The following is a 15,907-nucleotide window of genomic DNA, read 5'->3' as shown; positions in this document are numbered from 1 at the left end:
GGGGCCTCATTTATAAGAGTGCTTAGGATTCACACTAAAAGTTGACGTGCGCCCAAAAGCTGAAAATGGCGTGCGGCAAACAATAATCTGATTTATAAAACCGTGTGCACGCACACTTGCATGCAATGTTCTCTCTACAAATCACAGACCTCCTGGAGTTGTGCGCACCCAGATCCGCCTCATATTCCGCCCTCTACACGCCCTAGTTCAACCATAAATGGTCATGCAAATCACCTCATGAATGCGATCTGCATATAAATAAGCCGACACGCGAGTGTTCTCTCGTTGTGAGTCACGGCGACAGGTGTGAGAAACGAACCAAAAAATGGAATTTCTCCGAGACTGAGCTAGAGACCCTTTAATGGGAGGTGGAGGACTGGAGAAAGGTTTTATTTGGTGGCCACAGCAGCGGGATCACTAATAAAGCAAAAAAAGTGGCAACACATCAGTGCTGCTGATGCTGTCAGCTGTGTCTGTGGGACTGTACGAACAGTGACAGAGAGGAAAAAAAAAAAAGTGGTCTGATCTAAAGGTAGACCAAATATTTCAACTCCTTTACCAACATGTAGTTAATGTGTTGCTTTTAAATTTGAGGATGTTTGACATTGATGTGTGACATAAAGAATCACATTTATTAAAGGTGGAGGCAAAAAGGAGTATGTGCCATCTTGCGCAATTACGCACGAGGGTCACCGCAGTATTTATATGTTTATGGCAATTAGTCTGATCAGACACCCGGCCTTAATTACAGCATGAACCATTGGTATCCCTGTCCCAAAATACAACGTGTAATTTGAAATAAAATTCAAAGATGAAAGTGTAATCGGCGAACACGTTTCTTCAGGCCGGTTTTGTCATGAACAGCACATGTCTAAGTAGGGCTGACGAAATGAGTGTAACGGTTGTGCTTAATGGCTGTATTTCGAGACATGATAAATGCACTGGAAATATTTAGCTAAATAAATAAACATATCCCATGCAGTCGCGCCGTCCTCTCCCCCTCCTGCGCTCACAGAGTGGACAATGAGACGTTAGAGGCAGTGCGGATTAAATATGTATTTAGAAAGAATTTCAATTCAGGATTTGAGTTGGATTTTACAACGTTTTTATTAAACAATTATCACTCACTCCAAGCGCAAAATAAGGCTGCTGGATATAATTTCAATGATAACGTGGATATAGCGTGACATTAAATTTGTGTGAGACATCAATAAAAATCTGACTCCACTTCTCCACCTCGCCGTCTGCGTTGCCACTTCCCAGTGTCTCCAAAATGTGCGCACGCATGACTCAGAGTTGGCTTACAGGTGCGCACATTCTCCCGCCAAGTTTATTTTTATAAATCACAACCTTTGCGTGGGAAGTGGTGTACGCCACTTTCAAGCCCCGTTTTGTGCGTAAGCAAGCTTTATAAACGAGGCCCCAGAGCTCCTGTTTTGATGTCCTGTCTTGTTATTGCTAGTCTCGCCACCAGACAACCAGAGATCTCCGCCTTCTGATAGTCTGGGGACACTCCTTTCTAAAGTGTGTTTAACACACCGGCGAAAACGGCCAGCAACAAAGCAACGCCTCTTGCATTTTTGAAAAGGACACGCCTTCTCGGAAATGTGCGCTCCCCCTTTTCTCGTCCGCAAGGAAACAAACACACAGAGAGCTTGAAAATGGATGCCGAAAGATTAAACTCCGTTTTATCAAATGTATGCTCATCCGTGAAGAAAATATTTTTTCCAGCGGATGTCTTAGTTACAACATGATTGAGCTAACTGGAGTAGTTTCATGTCGTATCCGACAACGGGAGGCTTTTAACAGATGACGTCCAGATGTTAGCTTTGCTGCTAGTGTTAGCTGTCCCTGTCAACTGATGCTTTCTAGACATCGTGATTTCCCAAAACTGAATAAATACCACACATAGCAACACAAAACTGCTTTGCTAGGTCAGTCATGTTGTAACTATAATATCCGCTGGACAAGATATTTTTTCACGGACCGTTTAATGAGTTATTACCTATTACAGACACCGCTGACGGCTAACAGGGCTAACAGCTAACGGTTAGCCCAGCTAAACGTGCACACAGAAATAGTAATGTTTGTTCAATCATTGTGTTTATAGACTTTACAAACATCGGATTAGTCTAAACGGTGATACAGTGATGTGAAAAATGTGATATGTAGGCTATATATATATATAGTTAAAAGCTCTGCTGGTTTTCTACCCGGACTATAGAGGCAATTCCCTCTATAGTCCGGCCGGACGGATGAGTCATGGCCTTGGAAAAGATTGTTTGTTTCTTTTAGTTGGTGAGAATGTGTCGCCGCAAACACGACAAACATCCACTAACTTTGACAGCGTTTTCTGCAAGCACGGCTGAGCCATTTTGTACCGCTACACGTGTTTCTAGTTGGACTATGTTTACAAGCACAAGAGTTCAGCGAGCCACCGAAGGACCGCCCTGCAGATTTACTATTGGTTCTGCAACGTAGGGAGTTTTTTTAAACTCTGAAATTGTATCCGCCCATCTAAACACAAAATCAGGGAGAAAGTCATCAGTCTTTAGTTAAGCAAAGCGTCTAAAGACTGACTTGTGAGTCTATGTTATTGCAAACCGGTTTTCAAACTGTTTCTCATAGACAGGATCACTGCCAGTGTAGCTGTATCCAATTAAATTCATCAGACCGCTCTGTGTTTGCTGGTACCAGAGCATTAAATCAAGGTTGCTATCATTGTGACAGCATTTAAATTCCACCCTGGCCTTTTCGTCGACTATTCTTGGATCAGATTGTTGAAACGTCACACTCTTAATTTTATTACATGGAAGTAAAATGAGAAGAAATCCGATCACAGTTGGAGACATCCTTCACGTTTTCTCTGCTGCTGGTGAAACTTCCTTCAGTGAGAGTCTGTATAAAGAGACACACTGCCTCATGTGAATAGATGAGGGTTTTTAGTGAGGGAGTGGCATTAAACCACATCACTGTGTACTGGCAGCGCAGAAATACACAGCAGAGTCTGACACCTTTGCTTTGCGTACAACCAGAGCTCCTGTCACTGTGTCTTCTCTTGTCAGCTCGAATTCTTTGTCAAACTGACCCTCATAGTTTTGGGCGCTGTTTGCATATCCATATCCAATGAGGGTCATAGACATGCTGTCCGCTCTTTGCTGGTACCAGAGCATTACATTAAGACTGCTATCATTGTGACTGCATTTAAATTCCACCCTGGCGTTTTCATCGACTATTCTTGGATCAGATTGTTGAAACGTCACACTCTTAGCTCGATCTGCGGGGAAAACAGATTCAAAAAGTGGTTGATACAGAAGCCATGATAAAAATACCTTTTATATAGTTGCTGTAAAAAAAAAAAAAAAACATAATTAAGTTGTTATATCTGTAGTAATTTCATTACATGGGAGCAAGATGAGAAGAAATCCGATCACAGTTGGAGACATCCTTCACGTTTTCTCTGCTGCTGGTGAAACTTCCTTCAGTGAGAGTCTGTATAAAGAGGCACACTGCCTCATGTGAAAGGATGAGGGTTTTTAGTGAGGGAGTGGCATTAAACCACATCACTGTGTGCTGGCAGCGCAGAAATACACAGCAGAGTCTGATAGAGTCATACTGTTAATGATCAGAGCTCCTGTTTTGATGTCCTGTCTTGTCATTGCAAACCGGTTTTCAAACTGCTTCTCATAGACAGGATCACTGCCAATAAAGCTGTATCCTATTAAATTCATCAGACCGCTCTGTGTTTGCTGGTACCAGAGCATTACATTAAGACTGCTATCATTGTGACTGCATTTAAATTCCACTTCGGCCTTTTCATCAACTATTCTTGGATCAGATTGTTGAAACGTCACACTCTTAGCTCGATCTGTGGGGAAAACAGATTAGAAAAGTAGTTGATACAGAAGCCATGATAAAAAAAAATTCATATAGTTGCTGTAAAAAACTAATAACACAGTTAAATGTAGTTAATTTCATTACATGGAAGCAAAATGAGAAGAAATCCAATCACAGTTAGAGACATCCTCCAGGTTTTCCCTGCTGCTGGTGAAACTTCCTTCAGTGAGAGTCTGTATGAAGAGGCACACTGCCTCATGTGAATAGATGAGGGTTTTTAGTGAGGGAGTGGCATTAAACCACATCACTGTGTACTGGCAGCGCAGAAATACACAGCAGAGTCTGATAGAGTCACACTGTTAATGATCAGAGCTCCTGTTTTGATGTCCTGTCTTGTCATTGCAAACCGGTTTTCAAACTGCTTCTCATAGACAGGATCACTGCCAATAAAGCTGTATCCAATTAAATTCATCAGACCGCTCTGTGTTTGCTGGTACCAGAGCATTAAATTAAGACTGCTATCATTGTGACTGCATTTAAATTCCACCCTGGCCTTTTCGTCGACTATTCTTGGATCAGATTGTTGAAACGTCACACTCTTAGCTTGATCTGTGGGTAAAACAGAGTCAAAAAGTGGTTGATGCAGAAGCCACAGTGAAAAATCAATTGTGTAGTTACTGTAAAAAAAAAGAAAAAAAGAAAAGAAAACATGCAATAAATAATTATTTCTGTTGTAATTTCATTACATGGAAGTAAAATGAGAAGAAATCCGATCACAGTTGGAGACATCCTTCAGGTTTTCTCTGCTGCTGGTGAAACTTCCTTCAGTGAGAGTCTGTATAAAGAGGCACACTGCCTCATGTGAATAGATGAGGGTTTTTAGTGAGGGAGTGGCATTAAACCACATCACTGTGTACTGGCAGCGCAGAAATACACAGCAGAGTCTGACACCTTTGCTTTGCGTACAACCAGAGCTCCTGTCACTGTGTCTTCTCTTGTCAGCTCAAATTCTTTGTCAAACTGACCCTCATAGTTTTGGGCGCTGTTTGCATATCCATATCCAATGAGGGTCATAGACATGCTGTCCGCTCTTTGCTGGTACCAGAGCATTACATTAAGACTGCTATCATTGTGACTGCATTTGAATTCCACCCTGGCGTTTTCATCGACTATTCTTGGATCAGATTGTTGAAACGTCACACTCTTAGCTCGATCTGCGGGGAAAACAGATTCAAAAAGTGGTTGATACAGAAGCCATGATAAAAATACCTTTTATATAGTTGCTGTAAAAAAAAAAAAAACATAATTAAGTTGTTATATCTGTAGTAATTTCATTACATGGGAGCAAGATGAGAAGAAATCCGATCACAGTTGGAGACATCCTTCACGTTTTCTCTGCTGCTGGTGAAACTTCCTTCAGTGAGAGTCTGTATAAAGAGGCACACTGCCTCATGTGAATAGATGAGGGTTTTTAGTGAGGGAGTGGCATTAAACCACATCACTGTGTGCTGGCAGCGCAGAAACACACAGCAGAGTCTGATGGAGTCACACTGTTAATGATCAGAGTTCCTGTTTTGATGTCCTGTCTTGTCATTGCAAACCGATCTTCAAACTGCTTCTCATAGACAGGATCACTGCCAATAAAGCTGTATCCTATTAAATTCATCAGACCGCTCTGTGTTTGCTGGTACCAGAGCATTACATTAAGACTGCTATCATTGTGACTGCATTTAAATTCCACCCTGGCCTTTTCGTCGACTATTCTTGGATCAGATTGTTGAAACGTCACACTCTTAGCTTGAGCTGTGGGGAAAACAGATTCAAAAAGTGGTTGATACAGAAGCCACAGTGAAAAATCAATTGTGTAGTTACTGTAAAAAAAACAAAGAAAAGAAAACATGCAATAAATAATAATTTCTGTAGTAATTTCATTACATGGAAGTAAAATGAGAAGAAATCCGATTACAGTTGGAGACATCCTTCAGGTTTTCCCTGCTGCTGGTGAAACTTCCCTCAGTAAGAGTCTGTATGAAGAGACACACTGCCTCATGTGAATAGATGAGGGTTTTTAGTGAGGGAGTGGCATTAAACCACATCACTGTGTACTGGCAGCGCAGAAATACACAGCAGAGTCTGATAGAGTCACACTGTTAATGATCAGAGCTCCTGTTTGGACGGCTTGTCTTGTCATTGCAAACCGGTTTTCAAACTGCTTCTCATAGACAGGGTCACTGCCAGTGTAGCTGTATCCAATTAAATTCATCAGACCGGTCTGTGTTTGCTGGTACCAGAGCATTAAATCAAGGTTGTTATCATTGTGACTGCATTTAAATTCCACCCTGGCCTTTTCGTCGACTATTCTTGGATCAGATTGTTGAAACGTCACACTCTTGGCTCGAGCTGTGGGGAAAACAGATTCAAAAAGTGGTTGATACAGAAGCCACAGTGAAAAATCAATTGTGTAGTTACTGTAAAAAAAAAGAAAAAAAGAAAAGAAAACATGCAATAAATAATTATCTCTGTTGTAATTTCATTACATGGAAGTAAAATGAGAAGAAATCCGATCACAGTTGGAGACATCCTTCACGTTTTCTCTGCTGCTGGTGAAACTTCCTTCAGTGAGAGTCTGTATAAAGAGACACACTGCCTCATGTGAATAGATGAGGGTTTTTAGTGAGGGAGTGGCATTAAACCACATCACTGTGTACTGGCAGCGCAGAAATACACAGCAGAGTCTGACACCTTTGCTTTGCGTACAACCAGAGCTCCTGTCACTGTTTCTTCTCTTGTCAGCTCGAATTCTTTGTCAAACTGACCCTCATAGTTTTGGGCGCTGTTTGCATATCCATATCCAATGAGGGTCATAGACATGCTGTCCGCTCTTTGCTGGTACCAGAGCATTATTACGAGGGAAGTATCGTCATGGCGGCAGTTAATCTGGACCTCAGTGCCCTGCTTCACTATCTGTGGAGGAGATTGTTGAAATACTACAGCGTTCACCTGATCTGCAGAGAAAACAGATTAATGAAACTGTTAATGTAGCAACAGACAAGGAGACAGTACCATATTAATATTAATATTATTAAATATCTTGATTCTTTTAGCATTTTAAACATGAATAGTTTCATATTATTCAGGATGAAATTTAAGATCTCACAAGAAAACCAGATGAAGAGGATACCAAATGTGAACATAGGTGAAGACATTGTTGTGCACTGATGTGAGAAAAGCATTGCTCTGAGGAAAATAAGGCTCGGGGTAATTAGGGAGGGCATTGTGTTCATCACAATGTTCTGTTGAAAGACGCTTCATGTCAGGTGCTGTGCCTCCACCTATTGGTTGAATCTGTTCAGGACAATGATTATATGACTGCAGGTGGTTGCTTTCTAGGAAATACATCAATAGTTTGTTTTTGAAACAAATGATCATTAATGCAGTATGTCATTTTAGAGAGCAGTTTATTCATTTTTTGCTGTCTTTCTTCTTTCCTGGCTTTTATTGATATAAGTGAAACACAATGTTTAGTAAAAGTCACTGATATGATCTCCTCCACAGTGTAGTGAATTTTCTTCATTTGATTATTATCAGTGTGAGTCAGGTGTCTCAGCTGTATGTTTTTGTCACAGACCTGAGGTCTGCCACAGCACTGTGCAGACTGGTAGCACACAGATAAACTGCCTCATCTTTATGCTGAACGCTGGTTATCGTCAGAGACCACTGCTTGTCGCTTGATTTCACTGCCTGAAAACCAGATTTGAATCCTTCTTCGTAGTTTACAGTCCCAGCTACTACAGACACAATAAACTGAAAACTTTCTCCTCTCGGCTGTCGGTACCAGAACAGATATGGATAATCGGTGTCATTCTGGTAGCAGTGCATTTCTGCTGAGCCACTGGGAGGACTGGAGATGTAGTGGGGCCACTGAGTGATCAGCACAGACTGAGAAACATCTGAAACACAGAAAAGTTACTACCAGCATGCTGAACTAATATCTACTATATCACTTCATATTATATCTTTATTATTAAATTCTGGTGCACTGGTAAAGTCAAAAGTTGATATTAACTTTACCTGCAGCCCAAAGCACAAAGAAAGTCACGCTGGTGAAGCCTGGGATCATTTTGATTCAGAAAGAGGAAGTGAAATGAAGGAAAATACGAGGCAGTGCTTGATATTTGTGTGGAGGAAATGACATCAGAGGGTTAAATACACTGAAGAGAAGACACAAAGGGATGTGGACAAGACTCATTAGCATGGGAGCAGTTGTGTTTGCAGGCCTTAGATGTAGAACAATAACATGTATCAGCGTGATTCATATAGCATGATTTACACACCTCACACATTACTTTTATACACTTCTTTGTCCTCTCAGAGCAGGGATAGAAAGCTGCAGCATCTGAATTATGCTGCTTTCTTCATAAAGTGTAGGTCTGATGCAGGTGCACCTTATTGTGGCCCACCAGCTTTTTGTAAAAGGAGCCAGAGGAGTTGAAACACTGTGCTGACTGGCTGCACAGAAGTACTCTGCGCTGTCTGCTGGCTTTATTTTGGAGATTACAAGCTGAGCTCGGCCCTTCGCCTGGCCCGTTATGTTGAAACGTGCCTCAAAGTTTTTCTCAAGGGTTGGTTTTTCATAATGAAGCAGTCCGATCAGCTCCATGTCCCTCTGGCCTCCTGCTGCTGACTTGTGCTGGTACCAAAGCATGTAGGGGTAGTCGTTGTCTCCATGGTAACAGTCCAGACGGGCTTCTTCTTGTTCAGGTTTTATCAAAGGGGGTGATTGTTTGATCGTAGGCAATGATAACACGATGTCTAGAGGATAGAAATAAAAACTGAATGTAAAAAGAAAAGTTTGTTAGTTTGTTTGTTAGTTTGTTATTTTATGACTCTTACCTGTGAGCAAAGACAGAGATAAAAACAAAATGACAAACATTTTAAATTTCCTCATGTGGACATAATGTTCTCTGTGGTGGCTCATATCTTAAACACAGATATGAAAAGGCATTAATGAAAATACATCAGTGAGAAATCCTCCTTTATTGTGTGATTGTAATGAGGAAGGAGGAGCTTACAGCAATCTTCATGTCGGTGTGTTTTCACTGCTCTCTGCTGTTCAGTGTTTAGTTTAATTCATACCAAGGTCAACTTGTAGAATAACTCTGCACAGCCTTGTGACTTTATCTGTAGAGTTGTGTATTTTTACAAATACATATAACATTCTCAGGAGTTTTTAACCCTTTTCTTAAACCACTCTGAAATGTTTGTACTTATTAAAAGAAATCTGTCACTTTACAACCAATCGCCAGAAGAAAGCATTTGGTTATGGTTAGAAAAAGATTATGTTGTGACTTAACGTGCATAATTTTGGGGGCACAACCCCGGTTGGAAATGCAGCAACATCTTGTTAAAAAACAATCGCTTTTCATGGCGCTATCCCTGATGTAAAAACAGCAATGGGTTGCTAGAAATCACCCACGTTTAAAAGCTAAAAAGCCACTGGAAATACAGCAATGGTTTGCTAATCACAACCCCTTTTGTTTTGATTGTTGCTTTTGAACAGTGGTCTGCAGCTTCAGCTTGGCAGGCATCTGTATCGTGTCATTTGCCATTCGTTCTTCCTCTGAATGACAAAGTCCGCTCATGCAACGTCACTTTAGAAATGCTGATTTGATACGTATGAAGTAGGGGTGTAACGATACATCGATCCGCATCGATACATCAATTCATTGATTAACGATCCGATTATATTGATGCAAAATGAAAACATCGATCCATATCGTCATCTTAAAGATACACATTTATTTTGAAATTCACGTAGCACGTCTGTGTCACCATTTCTGGGCAAGCGCACCTCCGCTCAAACAACAAACAGAGCTCAGAAATAAAATGGTCAAATCATATTCTAGTTGTTTTTGTGAGCTGATGTAAATGATTGTGTTAGATGGGCATATGATATCGCGTAATATCGATCGCAGGCTCCTGAATTGAATCAAATCAAAATCGTATCATGACAGACTTTGTGATATCAGCAAACATCGTATCGTCATCCAAACAAATCAATATAATATTGTATCGTGATGAAGCTGGTGATTTACACCCCTAGTATGAAGCATACAAATGTAACGTGTCCCTGGTTTGCAGAAACATGGGACTGGGCTGTCCTTTATTATTTTATTCTTTGTTTTTCATCAGTAACAATAACAACAATGAACCAACAGTAATACGTTTTGAAAAAGTGTCACATGATTTCAGTGGTTTCCTGTTGGTGTGCTGTTATCTCCCGGATCATTTTAGAGGTTTTTGTATGAGAGTGTCCCTGTCTTTATGACTGTGCACCTATGCTTGCCGCTCCAAAATATTCTCTGCTGTCTTCGGGATGTTTCAGTTTCATGATGCGAAGATAAGCTGTTTTCCCTCCATCTCCACTCACGCTAAATTTGTTCACAAATGCTGGCTCAACCTTAGGAGTTTTATAATAAATGTAGGCGACCAGCTTCAGGGCAGTGTCTCCTGCTGAGCGCTGATACCAGAGGATAGTGTCATATCTTGAGATGTCATGTGTGAGGCTCAGGTTGACTCCAAAATCTGGTTTCCATATCAGGTCAGCTGGAGTCTGAAATACTTTTTCTTTACTCAGGCAAACTCCTGTAAGGGGAGAGATCAAGACACTGTTAAATTATTGTACATTTGGAGTTGCATAGTTACATTCGTTGGAAAAAGAAAACATTAGTATGTGAGTAGATTATTGTGTTTTACCTGGATTGCTTCCCTAGCACTTTTTTACAGATTAAGTAGAAGGTACAGTACCTTTAATCCAGAGCACAGTGATGATGCAGACGATGAGATGAGATGGCATCTTGTTGAATGTGAAAAACTAACTGGGATCTCAGCAGAGCTTTGTGGAGCAGACGGAGAGGCAGGAAGTGATGCAGAGAAATCAGAGCATAGTCTGACACTAAGACACTTCACTTCATTCAGTCTGATTGTCTTTTAGGAGAATAAATAGCCTTCTCTCTGTTTCCTTTACTGAACAACGGGAGAAGGACAAAGTTTTGACATTAGCTGTTTGGGGTTTTGCTCCATATGTACATATTGACTTATTGAGGCTTTTCTATCAGTGCACTGTAAAAGCTTTGGTGCTTCAGTTCAAGAATACAAAGGATGGGGATTCTCATCACAACTCACTCATTGAAATGACGTTTCCAATGGTATCTTATTTCAGAAAAAAGTATGTACAGCAGTCAACGGTGAGAGACAGATATTTTTTTTAATTGTGCCATGAATTACACATTATGTGGTGTTAATTTAAATGATAATTTTGCAAGTCAAGAAGGTCGAAGTTTGTGGTACATTTGTCAATATACCATTTAGTTTTGTGTGAAATTGCTCGGTGAAGCCTCTTCCTCGTCCAACATGGCCATTACCTCGGCACAAATGTCACCATAATATCTTACCTGATGAGTTTTATCCAGTAGTTCCTGGTGTTTTTTATCTGTCAGTGCTTGTGTAAGTACATCCTGCCATGAAACACACGGACATGATAGCTTCAGCAGAAGAGAAAGTTATAACATCACTTAAGTGACTTTTAGGTATTTAGTGTTTCTTATTATGTATTTTCATTTTCACAGTCCTAAACTTGGACAGTTTCACAACAAACCTCAACTTTCTTGACCTCAAGAAATTATTTGTGGTACAGTACATGAATATCTTACTATGAAGCAGTTGTTATCTGTAAGGAAACAGCAAGAGAGAAATTGGACCAGCATGTAGAGAATGAGTTACTCTGTCATGGATAAAATGCAGTATTAAGTGATGACAGGGTATTTGCTGTTTGAGCTCACTCACTAAACTGAGTCACATTTAAGTAGGAAGCAAACAGAATGTAAAAAGCATGAGTGGCTTCATGTAGTTGCACTTCAAACTGATATCTATATGCTAAAGAGTACACTAAATACATTTCTGACAACATTTTCAGGCAAGAAATAGTGCAGTAACAATCTTGTTTCTTATTTGATCAGCGCTGCCTAGTTTGACAGATGTTTGCTTTTTGACATTTTTATATGTTAGAATTTGTACGTGTCTATGATGATATGACTGCCTCAAACCAAAGTACGACCACAGAAGCAGGTGTGTGGGAGCAGTTTATTTCATGTGCTATTATAAACCACTGATGAGAAAAGCTTGTGTAGAGTTTTTGTTACGTTCAGGGGGGATATTTTTCATCGTGCTTCTCTAGCTGCACAGTAGTAAACTGCACTGTGCTCTTGTTTTAAAAGGTTGACTATAAGAGAGCCATTCTTTGCTGTATTTTGCCCCAAATCTCCAGATATGTTAAAAACGTCTTTATATGGCTCTTCCATTGTGACCACTTTGTAGTTCAAATATCCAATGAGTTTCATAGCTGTGTCTCCAGGGGACCGCTGGTACCAGAGCATCACCCTGTAGTCAGTTTTATCATGGCTGCAGAACATCTGCACCTTGTCACCAGGTTTTGTGATGAGATCAGAGGGAGACTGACGGATATCAAGACCCAGGCAAGCACCTAGAAAGATAATAAAAGAACTCATTCACTTCAAATTAAACCATTTTTACATTCATAGGAGCTCATGTAAAAGTAATTACCTGCTACGCAACAGAAGAAGAGAAAACAGATCATTTTTACTTCCTCAGTGTAAAGTAGTTAGTCAAGAGCCCTTCCTTCCAATTTGTGTGTCACAGTGTTAGGGATTTGAGTTAGATAACACTGACTAACCATTAGCAACAGAAATATACTTGTGCCTCTGCTGAGATGAGTCTTGAAAAGGAAAATGAAGTGTTATGAATAAAACATTTCCTGCATACAGGCTAACCAAGAGCAGCTAGCTGGGAGGGGCCTGTTCAGGTTCTAACTCAAGGCCATACATGTTGACAAAGGTTGGCGCAGTTACTGTATGAAGGAGGAAGTAAGAGCAGTCACTGTGCTCTGCTGGCTGCACAGTAGTAAACTGTACTATGCTCAAATCTGGATGGTCTCAATATAAGTGAGCCATTCTTTGCTGTATTTCCACTCAAATCTCCAGTGATGAAAAACTGTTCTGTATATTGCGTGTCCATTTTAACATCTTCAACGGACAAATGTCCAATGAGTTTCATAGCTGTGTCTCCAAGTGACCGATGGTACCAGAGCATCATCCTGTAGTCAGTTTTATCATGGCTGCAGAATATATGTTTTGTATCTCCAGGTTTTACAATGAGGTCAGAGGGAGACTGATGGACGTCAAGACCCAGACAAACACCTAGGCAGAGAAAGAGAAGTTATTTAGTAATGTAAATTAAAAACATTTCCACATTTAAATGAATTAATATTTTTTCAAGATATTACCTGGCAGGCAGCAGAAAACTAGAAGGCAGATCATTGTGTCTTCATCAACATAGATAGTATTTTTCTAAGCCTTTAGATGACATGTAAACCTGTGTGTGACAGAGTTTTGTGCGTCACTGATTGTCACTGTTTGTGAAGAGCATCATCTAGTGGCTCTATTGACATGACTGAGGTTTAAAGATGAAAGAGAAGTGATAGAGAAATGCCGTCGCTGTACCCTAGTTGGTAAAGATGAGAAAGTGAGAGTAGCTTGCTGGGAGGAGTTTTCCCCTTCAGTAAAGAATCATGTGTCATGTTTCTGTGACTTGTGGCACTGCATTTACACTGTTATGATGTACACTGTGAGGAAAATTAATTAACTGTTGGGCTGCAAAACACACAGTGTGACAGATAAAAGAAACATTGGCTAAATACCTGCACCTATGTGTTTAATAGATTATGATTATGTATACAGCACAGTCCAGATTAGGCTTTATGTAACAAAAGCATTGATACTGCCCACAGATGCCTTGCTGCATGTAAATAGTAATGAAAATGAGTCTGTGCGACTCCTGGTGGCAGAAAAGAGAATATGTTTCTCATTAAGTTGAGGAAACACAAGTGCTGTGAAAGGAAGGAGCTGCTTAATGTTATGTTGATCACGTTGTGATTAGGGCTGCAACTAAGGATTATTTTCATTGTCGACTAATCTGTCGATTATTTCTTCGATTAGTCGACTAATCATTTTATCGAAAGATATGTTAAAATATTGAAAAATGTCAATCTATCTCCCCCAAACCCCAAAATTATGTTATCTAATGTCTTGTTTCGCACTCACGCCAAAGGGTTTTAGTTCACCGTCATGGGAGAGTGTGTAAAGCTGCCAATATTTGAACGTAAGAAGCTGCAATAAGAGTGTTTTGAGGTACTTTTGTAGTACTTTTCTATGAAAAATGACTCAAACCGATTAGTCAACTACTAAAATAGTCACTGATTATTTTAATAGTCGATTAGTCATCGTATAGTCGACTAATCGTTACAGCCCTAGTTGTGATGTCTCTTATTACTAATGCTCTATATGAGGCTACATAAGGTTGCTGATGTAGGCTACTTTTTGATGTGCCAATAGGTATCATAATGACCAATGTCGGTTTAGCTGGTTTGCGTTAAATCAAACTGATTCAACCTTGAACATCGGACTGCACCAGCAGAAACCAGAAATCGACCCAACTCTAATTCCTCTGCCTGCTCTACTGTCATGTAGAGTCTCTATTGGCCTTACTATTCATGAATGAAAATAACCAATCAGAGCCAGGGAGTCTCTAACGCAGCTGTCAGTTATGTCAAACAATTCTTATGAACTGTCAAACTAGGCAACACTGATCAAATCAGAATCAAGATTCTGTCACTGCATTGCCTATTTTTTAAGTTGTCAGAAACATATTTTAGTGTACTGTTTAGCTGTGAAATAAGAAAGTTGGTCCCGCTGGTAGGCAGTGCTTGGTACCTTGGTCAGCTGTCTTCCTTTTGGCAGCCGGATCACAAACTTTTTCATTTTACAGCTAAACAGTACACTCAAATATGTTTCTGAAAACATGTGAGAAGAAAAAAATAGGTAATGCAGTAACAGAATCTTGATTCATATTTGATGAGCGCTGCCTAGTTTGTCAGTTTGACAGCAGGGTACAAGCAGTGATTGACATTATTGACAGTTGATTCAGAGACTTCTTGGCTCTGATTTGTTGTTTTTGGTGCGGCACGTTTCATTCTAATGAATGCTATTAAAAGAAGTAGGAAGAGGAGTGATGTTAGCTTATATACAGACTCTCTGTCTCATGTTCTTCTTTCTACAAATAATGACTGTTTTTGATATGACTGCATCAAACCAAACTACAACCACAAAGCAGGTGCTTGGGAGCTTGTATTTTTCAAAACCACTGATGATAAACAATTGTGAGGAGTTTTTGTTATGTTCAGAGGGGATTTGTGTCAGTGTGCTTTGCTAGCTGCACAGTAGTACACTGCACCCTGCTCAAGTCCAGTAACTTTGATGATTAGAGAGCCGTTCTTTTCTTTAGTCCCCTCCAAATCTCCAGAGATATTGAAATGTTCTTTATATGGCGCCTCCATTTTGACATCTTGAAAATTCAAATATCCAATGAGTTTCATAGCTGTGTCTCCAGGTGACCGCTGGTACCAGAGCATCACCCTGTAGTCAGTTTTATCATGGCGGCAGAACATCTGCACCCTGTCACCAGGTTTTGTGATGAGATCAGAGGGAGACTGACGGACAACAAAACCCAGACAAACACCTGGACAGGGAAATAAGATGAAGAAAATATTTACATTGTGATAAATTATGAATAAAAAATTAAGCAATTTCCACATTAATAGCAGTTAATTGTGTTTGACAAAGTTTTTACCTGACAGGCAACAGAAAAAGAGAAAATGGATCATTTTAACTTCCTCAGAATTAAGCAGTTACTCAAAAGCCTTTAGATAACATTCAGATCAACCTGACTGCCATTGTGAGCGATGGTGATCCAACTGATGTCTACTGAGGTCTGAAAAGGAAAGGGAAGTGAAGATGAAACAGCATCACTGTATATTTGCTGACAGTGGCATCAAATCAAGAGCAGCTGTCTGGGAGGGGTCTGTACAGGTTCTCATTCAAAACCATAGATGCTGATAAAAGTTGGTTCAGAGTTTTTGTATAACGGAGAGGGGATC

The 15,907-nt window shown here is 40.2% G+C and overlaps 2 long non-coding RNA genes across 2 annotated transcripts; both read right to left on the bottom strand.

The window, feature by feature from the left end:
- Window positions 1-4,106: 4,106 nt before the first annotated feature.
- LOC144467020 (uncharacterized) lies at window positions 4,107-5,282 on the bottom strand. Its single transcript, XR_013493408.1, has 3 exons — window positions 5,176-5,282; window positions 4,584-5,051; window positions 4,107-4,446 (listed from the first exon to the last, which is right to left on the bottom strand). It is a non-coding gene; the product is annotated as an uncharacterized LOC144467020 (long non-coding RNA).
- A 536-nt stretch (window positions 5,283-5,818) lies between these two features.
- On the bottom strand, window positions 5,819-7,072 carry LOC144467019 (uncharacterized). Its single transcript, XR_013493407.1, has 3 exons — window positions 6,995-7,072; window positions 6,375-6,842; window positions 5,819-6,237 (listed from the first exon to the last, which is right to left on the bottom strand). It is a non-coding gene; the product is annotated as an uncharacterized LOC144467019 (long non-coding RNA).
- Between the last annotated feature and the right edge of the window lie 8,835 nt (window positions 7,073-15,907).

This window comes from Epinephelus lanceolatus, chromosome 15 (assembly GCF_041903045.1).
Source record: "Epinephelus lanceolatus isolate andai-2023 chromosome 15, ASM4190304v1, whole genome shotgun sequence".
NCBI lineage: Eukaryota > Metazoa > Chordata > Actinopteri > Perciformes > Serranidae > Epinephelus > Epinephelus lanceolatus.
Note: the sequence above shows the minus strand (reverse complement) of the source record. Positions and strands in the feature narration are given on the sequence as shown.